This window comes from Nomascus leucogenys, chromosome 19, assembly GCF_006542625.1.
Source record: "Nomascus leucogenys isolate Asia chromosome 19, Asia_NLE_v1, whole genome shotgun sequence".
Lineage (NCBI taxonomy): Eukaryota > Metazoa > Chordata > Mammalia > Primates > Hylobatidae > Nomascus > Nomascus leucogenys.
The window spans coordinates 44,130,120-44,145,412 of record NC_044399.1 but is presented as its reverse complement, the minus strand read 5'-3'; the positions used below and the strand labels follow the sequence as shown (position 1 = coordinate 44,145,412).

General features: G+C 48.5%; 1 protein-coding gene and 1 pseudogene across 2 annotated transcripts in view; both read left to right on the top strand.

Moving 5' to 3' along the window:
• MTA3 (metastasis associated 1 family member 3) overlaps positions 1-15,293 on the top strand; it is a 271,716-nt gene that overhangs the window by 78,894 nt on the left and 177,529 nt on the right. The gene's annotated exons all lie outside the window — the stretch shown is intronic.
• On the top strand, positions 10,226-10,665 carry LOC115831447 (annotated as a pseudogene). Its single transcript, XR_004026931.1, has one exon. The product of XR_004026931.1 is annotated as a cytochrome c oxidase subunit 7C, mitochondrial pseudogene (transcript).

The following is a 15,293-nucleotide window of genomic DNA, read 5'->3' as shown; positions in this document are numbered from 1 at the left end:
CGGGCGTGGTGGCTCATGCCTGTAATTCCAGCACTTTGGGAGGCCAAGGTGGGCAGATCATGAGGTCAAGAGAGAGAGGCCATGGCCGGGCGCGGTGGCTCACGCTTGTAATCCCAGCACTTTGGGAGGCCGAGGCGGGTGGATCACAAGGTCAGGAGATCAAGACCACGGTGAAACCCCGTCTCTACTAAAAATACAAAAAAATTAGCCGGGCGTGCTGGCGGGCGCCTGTAGTCCCAGCTAGTCGGAGAGGCTGAGGCAGGAGAATGGCGTGAACCCAGGAGGCAGAGCTTGCAGTGAGCCGAGATTGCGCCACTGCACTCCAGCCTGGGTGACAGAGAGAGACTCCGTCTCAAAAAAAAAAAAAAAAAAAAATACAAAAATTAGCCAGGTGTGGCAACACATGCCTGTAGTCCCAGCTACTCGGGAGGCTGAGGCAGGAGAATTGCTTGAACCCAGGAGGTGGAGGCTGCATTGAGCCGAGATCACGCCACTCCCCTCCAGCCTGGGTGACAACGCAAGACTCTGTCTCAAAAAATTTAAAAAAAAAAATCAAAGAAAGTTCTACTCCAAGGCTGAGTATGATGGCTCACACCTATAATCCCAGCACTTTGGAAGGCCGAGGCAGGAGGATTGCTTGAGGCCAGGAGTTTGAGATCAGCCTGGGCAACATAGGGAGACCCTGTCTCTACAAAAAAATTTTTAAAAAATTAGGCTGGGCGGGCCGGGCACGGTGGCTCATGCCTGTAATCCCAGCACTTTGGGAAGCCAAGGTGGGCAGATCACGAGGTCAGGAGATCGAGACCATCCTGGCTAACACGGTGAAACCCCGTCTCCACTAAAAATACAAAAAATTAGCTGGGCGTGGTGGCGGGTGCCTGTAGTCCCAGCTACTCTGGAGGCTGAGGCAGGAGAATGGCGTGAACCCTGGAAGCGGAGCTTGCAGTGAGCCAAGATTGTGCCACTGCTCTCCAGCCCGGGCGAGAGAGCGAGACTCCGTCTCAAAAAAAAAAAAAAAAAAAAATAAGGCTGGGTGTTGGGCAGGGCATGGTAGCTCATGCCTGTAATCCTAGCACTTTGGGAGGCTGAGGTGGGCATATCACCTGAGGTCAGGAGTTCGAAACCAGCCTGGCCAACATGGAGAAACCCCGTCTCTACGGAAAATACAAAATTAGCTAAGTGTGGTGGCGCATGCCTGTAATCCTAGCTACTTGGGAGGCTGAGGCAGGAGAATCGCTTGAACCCAGGAGATGGAGGTTGCAATGAGCCGAGATTGTGCCATTGCCCTCCAGCCTGGGCAACAAGAGCAAAACTCCATCTCAAAAAAAAAAAAAAGATTGACTCTAATTTCTTAAAAAGCATCATGCATACTTGGGACTTCTTTGAAATGAGTACCTGAAATTAGCTGAGATTGCGCCACTGCACTCCAGCCTGGGAGACAGAGCAAGACTCCCTCTCAAAAAAGAAAAAAAAAAAGAAAAAGAAAGAAGGAAGGAAGGAAGGGAGGGAGGGAGGAAAACAAAACAAAAAACTAGTTATCAGCTGGGCATGGTGGCTCACGCCTGTAATCGCAGCACTTTGGGAGGCCGAGGCGGGCGGATCACCTGAGGTCAGGAGTTTGAGACCAGCCTGACCAACATGGAGAAACCTGTCTCTACCAAAAATACAAAAATTAGCCAGATGTGGTGGTGCATGCCTGTAATCCCAGCAACTCGGGAAGCTGAGGTAGGAGAATCGCTTTAACGCAGGACATGGAGGTTGCAGTGAGCCGAGATCGCGCCATTGCACTCCAGCCTGGGCGACAGAGCAAGACTCCGTCTCAAAAATAAATAAATAGGCCGGGCGCGGTGGCTCACGCTTGTAATCCTAGCACTTTGGGAGGCCAAGGCAGGCGGATCACGAGGTCAGGAGATCGAGACCACGATGAAACCCCGTCTCTACTAAAAATACAAAAAAAAATTAGCCGGGCGTGGTAGCGGGCGCCTGTAGTCCCAGCTACTCGGAGAGGCTGAGGCAGGAGAATGGCGTGAACCCGGGAGGCGGAGCTTGCAGTGAGCCGAGATCGCGCCACTGCACTCCAACCTGGGTGACAGAGCGAGACTCTGTCTCAAAAAAAAATAAAAATAAAAATAAATAAATAAATAAATAAATAAAACTAGTTATCTATTCATGCCTGCCTCTTCTCTTCCATTGGATGGTGAACTCCTTGAGTCCCAGAACTCCGTTTCATTTACAAGGTAACCTAGACTATGGTGCTCAATGTAAGAATCACAAAAAGTGTTGAACTGAATTGAACTGATGCATTTGTATTTTCTGCAGTTATTTCCTTTTCTTTCCTAAATTCTGATAAAAGTTAATTTGGAAAATGTCAGCCTGTCTCAGCTGTTCTCAGAGGAAAGAAGGAAAAGGGCACTTGTTCATGCAGAGACTGAGAAAAAGCACATCCCTGGAGGCCAGGGATAGTGACTGCTGTTGAGATGCAAGTGAGGGACCCCACAGGGAGGGAAAAAAAACAGCAGGGAAAGCCAGCCCGAATGACAGCTGTTTCTTTCTACCTGAAAATCTCCTTTTGAGATCTCCTCTTTCCTCAAATCTGGAGGGTGGTGGATATTCTAAATAGAAGGCCATGCTCCCTCACAGCCTCTCTGAGAAGGGTCTCCCGTGTTTGTGTGCAGCAGGTGGAGGTCGGCTTCCTGATTGGGACCTGTATCAGGTGGGATGGGAAGAATCACTACAAGAGGATGGGTTCATGGCTGCCTGACACCCTACTACCCTTCTTCGAGCTGATTAAAAGGATAATGGTTTGGGAGGCCGAGGCTTGAGGATCACTTGATGTCAGGAAGTTGAGATCAGCTTGGCCAACATGGTGAAACCCCGTCTTCACTAAAAATACAAAAAAATTAGCTGAGCGTGGTGGTGGGAACCTGTAATCCCAGCTACTCAGGAGGCTGAGGCAGGAGAATCGCTTGAACCTGGGAGGAGGAGGTTGCAGTGAGCCGGGATCTATGCTACTGCACTCCAGCCTGGGTGACAACTAACATAGGCAAATGCAGTAGCACAGTTATTTTAAGAAAAGGAGGCCGGGCATGCTGGCTCATGCCTGTAATCCCAGCAATTTGGGAGGCCTAGGTGGTGGATTACCTGAGGTGGGGAGTTCGAGACCAGCCTGATCAACATGGAGAAACCCCATCTCTGCTAAAAATTAGCCGGGCATAGTGGTGCATGCCTGTAATCCCAGCTACTCAGGAGGCTGAGGCAGGAGAATTGCTTGAACCCAGGAGGCGGAGGTTGTGGTGAGCTGAGATTGCACCATTGCACTCCAGCCTAGGCAACAAGAGCGAAACTCCATCTCAAAAAAAAAAAAAAAAAAAAAAAAAAAAAAGAGCCGGGCGCAGTGGCTCACACCTGTAATCCTAGCACTTTGGGAGGCTGAGGCGGGCAGATCACAAGGTGAGGAGATTGAGACCATCCTGGCTAACATGGTGCAACCCCAACTCTACTAAAAAATACAAAAAAACAAAAAATAAGCCAGGTGTGGTGGTGGGCGCCTGTAGTCCCAGCTACTTGGGAGGCTGAGGCAGGAGAATGGCCTGAACCCGGGAGGCGGAGCTTGCAGTGAGCCAACACGGTGCCACTGCAGTCCAGTCTGGGCAACAGAGCGAGACTCCGAGAGAGAGAGAGAGAGAGAGAGAGAGAGAGAGAGAGAGAGAGAGAGGGAGGGAGGGAGGGTGGGGGGGAGAGAGAGAGAGAGAGAGAAAGAAAGAAAAGGCCTGGCATGGTGGCTCATGCCTGTAATCCCAGCACTTTGGGAGGCCAAGGCGGGTGGATCACCTGAGGTCAGGAGTTCCAGACCAGCCTGGCCAACATGGTGGAACCCTGTCTCTACTAAAAATATACAAAGTAGCCAGACATGGTGGTGGGCGCCTGTAATCCCAGCTACTCAGGAGGCTGAGGCAGGAGAATTGCTAGAACCCAGGAGATGGAGGTTGCAGTGAGCCGACACGGTGCCACTGCATTCCAGCCTGGGCGACAGAGCGAGACTCTGTCTCAAAAAACAAAAACAAAAACCAAAAAAGAGAGAAAAGGAGATGGAGCTCCCTGGGGAAAAAAAAAAAGCAGCCTGAGGCATGCAGCTGGCCTGACTGTTTGGGTGTCTCCCAGTCTCATGCTTCTGCTTCTCTATCTCCCCTCCTGTACTCCTACTCCAGAGTCTCCCAAAAGCCTGTAGATCTGCTCCAGAGAGGAAGCTGGGAGCTGATTCTGGAGGAGAGCCCTAGACCAGGGCTTCTAGCTTTCCCTTATGCTCTGGATGGTGTTTACCAAGTACCCAGCCTTGAAGTCATTTGTGACGCTCTCTGCCTTACTGAAGAAAAATGGGTTTTGCCTCAGTTCCTCAGTCCTGTTTAAATATTTAGTTTAATCAGCACTGGCCCAAGTGCCTTTTCCATTTCCCCCGGTGCCTGGGAGCCATGCTGACACCAGCATCATAAATAATGCATCTGATCCCAGCAACATGCCATTGGCTGGGAGTCACTTCATCCCTCAAGTCTCCCAGCCTGCCCGCTGCTGCAGATGCTTTGGGTGAAGCTAGGCCAAGATAGAGAAGTCAGTCTTGAGCCCTGCAACCTTCAGCCAGAAAGCCACTCCTGGAGGGAGTCAGTATGACAAGCAAGTGGTCCCCACGCCAGCCCAGATCTGAGAGGCCTTTGAGGGGCTATATTGGTGGGGGGAATGGGAAGAGGTAGAAGCACCAAGGCTGCAGAGTGTTCAACTCTGCCTTCAGCATTGCTCTGACCTCATGGGGAGACTTCAGGGCCCATTAGAAAAGGTCTGACTTAGGCTCTATGTGAGTATAGAGCAGAGGACAAGGGCACCCGATTTCCAGATTTCAGGAGACAGCCAAGATCAAGGGCAGAGGAAGGAGGCCCTACGAAACGCTGGAAACTTCTCTCTTCCTTCTGCCTCCAGAATTCTAGTTTCTAACATGGACTCCACCCTTCATTTCAAGAACACAGTCCAAAATACATATACCTACTTTATACCCACAAAATTTAAAAGAAATGGCCAGGTGAGGTGGCTCACGCCTGTAATCTCAGCTACTCGGGCTGAGGCAGGAGAATTGCTTGAATCCAGGAGGCGGAGGTTGCAGTGAGCAGATATCGCGCCACTGCACTCCAGCCTGGGTGACAGAGAGAGACTTTGTCTCAACATAAATAAATAAAAATTTAAAAATTAAGAAAAAAAAAGCACAGTCCAGATTTTACTTCATTATTCTAGAAGCCTGGAGGGGGTGGGGTGGGGTGGGGGAGTCAGGGCTTCCAGAAGATGGACACTATGTCTCCTCTTACAGAAAGGAACCAATGACAGGATTTGGCTGGACGGGTTCTGGGTGTCCTTTACCAAAGCCTCGAAAAGGTCAAACTGCCTCCAGGTGCCCTGCTCAGTGCTCTGATCTGTGCAATTAAACGTGAAACATTGCATTAGTTGCCACTAATAATATAGTCCTGACCTGGCTTTGTAAAAGCAGCTCCTTGAAGCGGCTCTGTAATACTCATGCTTTTTTCCTCTGAAACTTTACAGAGATAAGAGGAGACATAAACAATGATTTATTTATCCAGGACTTCGAAGTTTAGCTTTGAGCTCTCCAACATTTTCGGTCCTTTTTGAAATCAAGAGTGCAAATAAACTTCCCTCTGTCTCTTATAGAAACGGCAGTAGCTACAAACCTACAGATAAAGCTAAAAGGAGCTGATAAAGCCGGGCGCGGTGGCTCACGCTTGTAATCCCAGCACTTTGGGAGGCCGAGGCGAGCGGATCACGAGGTCAGGAGATCGAGACCACGGTGAAACCCCGTCTCTACTAAAAATACAAAAAATTAGCCGGACGTGGTGGCGGGTGCCTGTAGTCCCAGCTACTCGGAGAGGCTGAGGCAGGAGAATGGCGTGAACCCAGGAGGCGGAGCTTGCAGTGAGCCGAGATTGAGCCACTGCACTCCAGCCTGGGTGAAAAAGCGAGACTCCGTCTCGAAAAAAAAAAAAAGAAAAAGAAAAAGGAGCTGATTAAAAGAGCAAATTCTAGTCTCTATTCCTCAGTCTGGCAGGGGATGTGGGGGATTCATGAGTCCCCTCTCCCTGTCCTTGGAGTCATCTACACCATTGGGTATCTCGGGCCAACCCTACCAATTTATTTTGAGCTGCCTAGCACCTGAAGAATCAAGAACCACCAAGGAAAGATGGCAGGGCAGTTGGTATTCACTGGCCACCACTTTGCCAAATCCAGTGTTGATTTATTGCTCTTGCTCCAGTTTGTTGGTTGGACCACTCCCTTTTTCACTTGGCTTTTGGGACCGGTACTTCTCTGACATTTTTCACACCTCCCTCAATGCTTCCTAGTCTCTCTTTATGGCTCTCCTCCTGATCACTACCTGCATAGTTCTCAATCTTGGCTACACTGTGGAATCACCTGAGAACTTTTTTTTTTTTTTTTTTTTGAGACGGAGTTTCGCTCTTGGTACCCAAGCTGGAGTGCAATGGCATGATCTCGGCTCACTGCAACCTTTGCCTCCTGGGTTCAAGCGATTCTCCTGCCTCAGCCTCCCAAGTAGCTGGTACTAGCTGGGACTAAAGAAATGTGCCACCACGCCTGGCTAATTTTGTATTTTTAGTAGAGATACGGTTTCTTCATGTTGGTCAGGCTGGTCTTGAACTCCCGACCTCAGGCCATCTGCCCACCTCGGCCTCCCAAAATGCTGGGATTACAGGCATGAGCCACTGTGCCCAGCCTTTAAAAAAAAATTTTTTTTTTTTTTTGAGACAGAATCTCACTCTCTCACTAGGCTGGAGTGCAGTGGTATCATCTCAGCTCACTGCACCTCTGCCTCCTGGGTTCAAGCAATTCTCCTTCCTCCCAAGTAGCTGGGACTACAGGCACACGCTGCCACGCCCAGCTTTTTTTTTTTTTTTTTTTTTTTTTTTCCGTATTTTAGTAGAGACGGGGTTTCACCATATTGCCCAGGCAATATGAGCTCATGCAATCTGCCCGCCTCGGCCTCCCAAAGTGCTAGGATTACAGGCGTGAGCCACCGTGCCCGGCCTTTTTTTAAACTAAAACCCATGGCCTACTCCAAACTAATTAAATCAGGATTTCTGGGGGTGGAGCTCAGCCTTGTCTCAGTAGTTCCCCTGGAGCAGCTAGAGTAGAGAACCAACCTTTGCTCTCAATGTTGGCTTGCCCCAGGGCTCAGGCCTCTGCCCTCCTCTCCACCCACACTCCCTCTCCTGGCAGGTAATCTCACCAGTCTCCAGCTTCCTCCACTGTCTATGTGGTGGTGACTCCCAGATTTGTATCTCTAGTCTAGGCCTCTCTGCTAAGTTCCAGAGCCCAGATCCAGTTGTCTATCTAATACTTCCAAACAGGTGTCTATAAGCACCCGGGAGTCCTAAAAAGTTTGTTTCGGGCCGGGCACAGTGGCTCACGCCTGTAATCCCAGCACTTTGGGAGGTCAAGGAGGATGGATCACCTGAGGTCAGGAGTTGGAGACCAGCCTGGCCAACATGGTGAAACACTGTCTCTACTAAAAATACAAAAATTAGCCAGGCATGGTGGTGTGCACCTGTAATCCCAGCTATTCTGGAGGCTGAGATGGGAGAATTGCTTGAACCTGGGAGGCGGAGGCTGCAGTAAGCTGAGATCACGCCACAGCACTCTAGCCTAGGCAACAGAGCGAGACCTTGTCTCAAAAAAAAAAAAAAAGTTTGTTTTCCCATTTCATCTCTGATATTCAATCCTTCAGTAAGAGCTGCTGGCTCGGCCTTAAAAAATATATGTCTGGCCAGGCACAATCGCTCACGCCTGTAATCCCAGCACTTTGGGAGGCTAAGGCAGGCGGATCACCTGAGGTCGGGAGTTCGAGAGCAGCCTGACCAACATGGAGAAACCCCATCTCTACTAAACACAATATTAGCCGGGCGTGGTAGTGCATGCCTGTAATCCCAGCTACTCTGGAGGCTGAGGCAGAAGAATCACTTGAACCCGGGGCGGGGGGCAGGCAGGGGGGTGCGGTAGAGGTTGTGGTAAGCCGAGATCGAGCCGCTGCACTCCAGCCTGGGCGACAAGAGTGAAACTCCATCTCAAACAAACAAACAAACAAACAAAAACTTTATTGGCCATGACAGCTACCATTCTACTCCAAGTCTTTGTTACTTCTCTCTTCCTTGAACTATGTCAATCTCCTATGAAGTCTTCTTGTTTCTCTTCCTCAGGGTTCATACTCTGCACAGCAGTCCAAGTGATTTTTTTAAAATTTTTAATTTTAATTTTAATTTTTTGAGGTGGAGTTTTGCTCTGTAACCTCCGCCTCCTGGGTGCAAGCGATTCTCCCACCTCAGCCTTCTGAGCAGCTGGGATTACAGGTGCACGCCACCATGCCCGGCTAATTTTGTATTTTTAGCAGAGATGGGGTTTCACCATTTTGGCCAGGCTGGTCTTAAACTCCCGACCTGAGGTGATCTGCCTGCGTCGGCCTCCCAAAGTGCGTGAGCCACTGTGCCTGGCTGATTTTTTTTTAAACTGCATCACTGGCAAGCAAGTGAACTTTTAAAAACAAATCAAGCTGTGGTTGGTGGTGGACGCCTATAATCTCAGCACTCTGGGAGTGAGCGAGTGGATCACTTGAGGTCAGGAGTTCAAGACCAGCCTGGCCAACAAGGTGAAACCCCATCTCTACTAAAAATTCAAAAATTACCTGGCCGTGGTGGTGGATGCCTGTAATCCCAGCTACAAGAGAGGCTGAGGTGGGAGAAAGGCTTGAACCCGAAAGGCAGAGGTTGCAGTGAGGTGAGATGGTGCCACTGCACTCCAGCCTGGGCAACAGAGTAAGACTCCGTCTCAAAAAAAAAACAACAACAACAACACAAAAAACAAACACACACACACACACACACACACACACACACACAACCCCAGGGCTGGGTGCAGTGGCTTACACCTGTAATCACAGCACTTTGGGAGGCTGAGGTGGGTGGATCACCTGAGGTCAGGAGTTTGAGACCAGCCTGGCCAACATAGTAAAACTCCATCTCTACTAAAAAAAAAACAAAATTAGCGGGGTGTGGTGGCGCATGCCTGTAATCCCAGCTACTCAGGAGGCTGAGGGAAGAGAATCATCTGAACCCGGGAGGTGGAGGTTGCAGTGAGCCGAGATCTGGCCACTGTACTTCAGCCTGGGTGACAGAGCGAGACTCCATCTCAAAAACAAAACAAAAACCAAATTAAGTCTCCATTATTCCATGTTTAAAACCTTCCAAAGGCTTCCCACTATATTTAGAATAAAATCCAAACTCTTTACCATGGCCCACCAGTCCCTATGGGATCCTGACCCTATTCACCTCCCTGACCCCATCTGCTCTCCACACTGGCCTTTCCATGTCATGATCAGGTCAGGCTGCTTCCTGATGTGGGGAACTTGCACTTTTTCCCTCTGTCTGGAGTGTTGCTCTCCAGATGTCCCAAGTGTTCACTCTATTTCATTATTTTAGTTTCTTTTCAGTTCTTAGCATATACAAAAGGCCTTCCCTTACCCCCATCATCACTTTTTGTTCTCTGATCTTGATTTACTCTCCCTGTAACATTTATCATTCTATACTAGAATATCTGTTTATTTCTTTTTTTTTTTTTTTTTTTTTTGAGATGGAGTCTCGCTCTGTAGCCCAGGCTGGAGTGCAGTGGCACAATCTTGGCTCACTGCAACCTCCGCCTCCCAGGTTCAAGCGATTCTCCTGCCTCAGCCTTCTGAGTAGCTGGGATTATAGGCACCTACCACCACGCCTGGCTAATTTTTGTATTTTTAGTAGAGACGGGGTTTCACCATGTTGGCCAGGCTGGTCTCAAACTCCTGCCCTCGTGATCCACCCACCTCCACCTCCCAAAGTGCTGGGATTACAGGCGTGAGCCACCGCACCCGGCCCCAGGTGTCCTTTTCTCTTAGCACTAAGCCAACCGTGTCAGCTAGGAGGAGAGACAAACCAAGGTGTGTTAAACACATTGAGCTGTTTCAAGGGATTGAGTAGGACTTAGATAAAGTGGTGAGGGGTCCCCTTCTTTCTCTGTGTATTTCTCTTTATTCTCTTATTCTGTTTCTGTGTCCCTTAATCTGTGTATACTGTATACTGCTCTAAGTGTTTTCTGGATGACTCTATGTTTACTTAAAATTGAAAGGTGGCTTTCAGTCCTTGCGTACCGGGGAACAAGGTCGTGGAAAAAAAGGTCTTGGTCAGGTGCCGCCATTTCATCCGTCCTCGGTCTCTGGGCCTTTCCCAGACCTTCCAGCAGCGCTATGTTGGGCCAGAGCATCCGGAGGTTCACAACCTCTGTGGTCCATAGGAGCCACTATGAGGAGGGTCCTGGGAAGAATTTGCCATTTTCAGTGGAAAACAAGTGGTCGTTACTAGCTAAGATGTGTTTGTACTTTGGATCTGCATTTGCTACACCCTTCCTTGTAGTAAGACACCAACTGCTTAAAACATAAGGATGTTTCAGTTCCTCCATTTAACAGATATGAAGAGCATTTTAAGAGGTGCAGCCTCTGGAAGTGGATCAAACTAGAACTCATATGCCATACCAGATATGTTTGTCAATAAACTTATGATGTGAAAAAAAAAAAAAAAATTGAAAGGTGGATACCGTCTGTAGGAGTTTCCTAAGGCTCCTGTAACAAATTACTACAAATTGGGTAGCTTCAAACAATTCATTCTCTCACAGTTCTACAGGCCAGAAGCTTGAAAGCAAGGTGTCAGTAGGGTTAGTCCTTCTGGAGTCTCTGGGGGACAATCCATCCCATGCCAATGGTTGCTGGCAACCCCTGGCACTCCTTGGTTTGTAGCTGCATAAGTCCCATCTCTGCATCTCCCTCCACAGGGCTGCCCCTTTTTCTCTGTGTCTTTCCTCTTCTGTCTCTTATAAGGACACATGTCATTAGACTCAGGGTCCATCCTAATCTCAGGATAATCTCACCTTGAGATCTTTAGCTTAATTATATCTGCAAACACCCTTTTTCCAAATAAGGTCATATTCACAGGTTCTGGGTGGGCATGTCTTTTGGGGGGCCACCATTCAACCCACTACATCATCTTAGAGGCAAGAGGGTGAGGTAGGAATGAGTCAGATTTGCTTTTTCAGGCTGTGTCCCTTTCCATCTCCTTCTATTCTTTCCATCTTCCCTCCCCCTCCCCACCCCAGCTGCTTTTCAGGGCTGGGAAGAAGGAGTGAGGGTTGAGGCAGAACCTTCTGTGGATGCTTGCTGACAATTTTGCTAGCTACTCCTAGTGAGATGGTCAGCACGGGCCATTCCCCCTTGGTTTCCTGGTCTGCCTTGGGCAGTGGTTTATGTGGCTGTGCCCACGCTCTGCCTATTTGCACATTTGCACCTGGACTCTGATCTCCTGAACCTGACCTGCCAAACCTGTTTCCACCCAACCTGAAGGACTCAGGGAACCTGCTTCTTTCCCTGGGGCCAGGGTTTGGCTTATTCCTTAGACTGGCTGGGCTCTGGGCTGATGGTAACACCAGAAGTGGCTATTTCCAGCTCAGATCTCCCTCCTAAACACCAGGCCTTTTCATCCAACTGTTTCCCAAAGAGAAGATGTCTACCTGGATATTTCCAAAGGCACCTCAAACACAACCCTTCCAGCACAGAACCTGTCCACTATCCTCTTCCCCAACTTGCCTTTCCTCCTGTATGCTTTACTCACTGATCTCTACTTACAGCTCCCCATAAGCCTTGTCACCACCCTTTCACCTCGTGCCTCCCTAGAGTCACCAGATCCGATACCTCTTGCCTCCTACATCTCTCTAAAACCATCTACTTATCGTAACCCACTGCCTCTACCCTAGGCCAGACCACCACCCCTTCTCACCAATCTCCCAACTGATCTGGTCTGGACTCTCCACCCTTTCTAATCCACTCTGTACTGCAGTCTGAATCATCTATACAAACACCTTACTCCCTGTCACATTCCTTCAACACTTCCCATTGATTCTTTTTCTTGACCCTACAACCTCCACCTCCCAGGTTTAAGTGATTCTCCTGCCTCAGCCTCCCAAGTAGCTGGGATTACAGGTGTGCGACACCATGCCTGGCTAATTTTTGTATTTTTAGTAGAGATGGGGTTTCGCCATGCTGGCCAGGCTGGTCTCAAACTACTGACCTCAGGTGATTCGCCCGCCTTGGCATCCCAAAGTGCTGAGCGTGAGCCACTGCATGGACCAACCATTTCTTTTTTTTTTTGAGACGAAGTCTCACTTTTCGCCCAGGCTGAAGTGCAGTGGTGCCATCTCAGCTCACTGCAAGCTCCACCTCCCGAGTTCATGCCATTCTCCTGCCTCAGCCTCCTGAGTAGCTGGGACTACAGGTGCCCGCCACCACACCCAGCTAATGTTTTGTATTTTTAGTAGATATGGGATTTCATCATTTAGCCAGGATGGTCTTGATCTCCTGACCTCGTGATCCGCCCACCTCGGCCTCCCAAAGTGCTGGGATTACAGGTGTGAGCCAGTGCGCCTGGCCTGGACTGACCATTTCTTTCTTTCTTTTTTTTTTTTTTTTTGATGGAGTTTCGCTCTTGTCGCCCAGGCTGGAGTGCAATGGCGCGATCTCGGCTCACTGCAACCTCCGCCTCTCGGGTTTAAGCCATTCTCCCGCCTCAGCCTCCAGAGTAGCTGGAATTACAGGCATGTGCCACCACGCCCAGTTAATTTTTTGTATTTTTAGTAGAGACGGGGTTTCACTATGTTGGCCAGGCTGGTCTTGAACTCCTGACCTCAGGCGATCCGCCTTTGCCTCCCAAAGTGCTGGGATTACAGGTGTGTGCCACTGCGCCCGGCCAACCATTTCTTATTCAAATCTACAGCAGTTAAAAAAGAGAAACAGTAGGGTCAATTAGGTTAACCACCCAGAGGCTCATTTCTGTCCCCATTATGACTTAGTCTCTTTTCTACTACCTAAAGGTAATGTTACTAGAGAAGGAACCTTCTTGTGGAAGCAGCCAAATGGCTCAGCTAGCTCCCCTGTGAGGGCATGAGGGAACTTTGGGATCTGAAAACACATACTGCCTGAAACCAAGACCTTTAGGGATTTCATGTTTTTTGCACAGGGGATCTATGGAAGAACCATCTCTATGACTAGAGAAGCTACAGAACTCCCAATTGTTTCCTTTCTCTTTGGGGCTCTTCTGCTTTGATTCTTGCCATCACATGCCTACACTTCTCTTGGGATATGTTCCTCTGCCTTTAAAACCCAGGCCCTCCTTAGAATATGAGACAGGCTGGCCTTTTCTGAAAGAATTTTACTAAATAAGAGAAGAAGTTAATGAAAGGAAAAAGAAGACAGAAATAAATCATGGAAAACACAAACCAACAAGATAAAGTCCCTTTTCTAAAGCCTGGCCTCTGGTTTCAGATTAATTATATTTTAGACCTCCAGGTTCCTGTCCTGGGTTAAGTATGAAGGAACTCCCAGACTGTGCCCAGCACCAATCTCTTTTAATTTATTTTTTTTGAGGTGAAGTCTCATTCTGTTGCCCAGACTGGAATGCACTGGCGTGATCTTGGCTCACTGCAATCTCCGCCTCCTGGGTTCAAGCGATTCTTCTGCCTCAGCTTCCTGAGTAGCTGGGACTACAGGTGCACGCCACCATGCCCTGCTAATTTTTTGTATTTTTAGTAGAGATGGGTTTTCACCATGTTGACCAGGCTGGTCTCGAACTCCTGACCTCATGATCTGCCTGCCTCAGCCTCCGAAAGTGCTGGGATTACAGGGGTGAGCCACCACCCTCGGCCAACCAGCACCAATCTCTTTTTATTTTTTCGCACATATAAAAATTCCATCCCTACGTTGAGACAAAAACCAACTCTCCATTTCACCTATTGACCTAAAGCTTTCTTTTTTCTTTTGTTTGTTTGTTTATTTATTTATTTATTTTGAGGCAGAGTCTTACTCTATTGCCCAGGCTAGAGTGCCGTGGCACAAACATGGCTCACAGCCTCGACCTCCTGGGCTCAAGCGATTTTCCTGCCTCAGTCTCTTCCAGAGTAGCCAGGACCATAGGTGTGCACCAACTGGCTAACTTTTTTTTTTTTTTTTTTGGTAGAGGTGGGGTCCCATGTTGCCCAGGCTCAAATGATCCTCCTGCCTTAGCCTCCCAAAGTGCTGGGATTACAGGCCTGAGCCACCATGTCTAGCCACCTATAGCTTTCTTGCTGCATCCACTTCTCTTCAACTAAATGGTGAAGAACTACCTTATATGTGGTTCTTTAATTGCAACAAATGTGTAAGGAAATTTCATCCATGGAAGGGCTGGATTTGCCCTGGGATTTCTGGCATGGCCTGAGACACACTTCTTCCTTAGTGATGAGAATAACTGGAATAGAGAGAAGGGACCTAACACATATGAAACTCTCAACAAGTGCCAAACACCTTCTATATTTAAATTTTACCAGGCTGGGCCTGGTGGCTCATGCCTGTAATCCCAGCATTTTGGGAGGCCGGGCAGGCAGATCACTTGAGGTCAGGAGTTCCAGACCAGTCTGGCCAACATGGTGAAACCCTGTCTCTACTAAAAATACAAAAATTAGCCAGACGTGGTGACGGGCACCTGTAGTCCCAGCTGCTTGGGAGGCTGAGGCAGGAGAATTGCTTGGGCCTTGGAGGTGGAGCTTGCAGTGAGCCGAATCGTGCCATTGCACTCCAGCCTGGGCAACAAGAGCGAAACTCTGTCTCAAAAAAAAATTCTTTTATTTTACCATAAGCCTTTGTGGTAGGTATCAACTAGTAGTCATACTTTGTAACACCTCTTGAGGCTCAGAGGGGTTAAGTAACTTGCTCAAGGTCTTTATAGTTAAACTGCCAAACTAGGAGTGAAGTTAGGGCTTCACAATGACAAGTTTGTGGTCTAAACCATGTAGCTAAGAAGGGAGAGGTGCCTTTGCTTTTTTAAAGGTGCAGGCTGTCCACCCGTCTTTGGTTGAAAGGTTTCTTTCAATCTACAAACATTTGCTGAACTCCTTTATGTGTGAACCTCTCTAGAATTAGGACATATAAAAGTTTCACAGGCAAAGTCCTTGTAATTCAGCTCTTCTGATTCTTTGAGTCCATGATTTGTTGGTATTTATTCTTCAGATACTGAGTATCTACTACGTCAGCTCAGAAATGTAGAGGACATTGGTCTAGGAGCTGGAGATGGAAGAGACTAATATATAGAATCTAGAGTAAAAAACGGTTCTAAGTCCTGCCACCATCA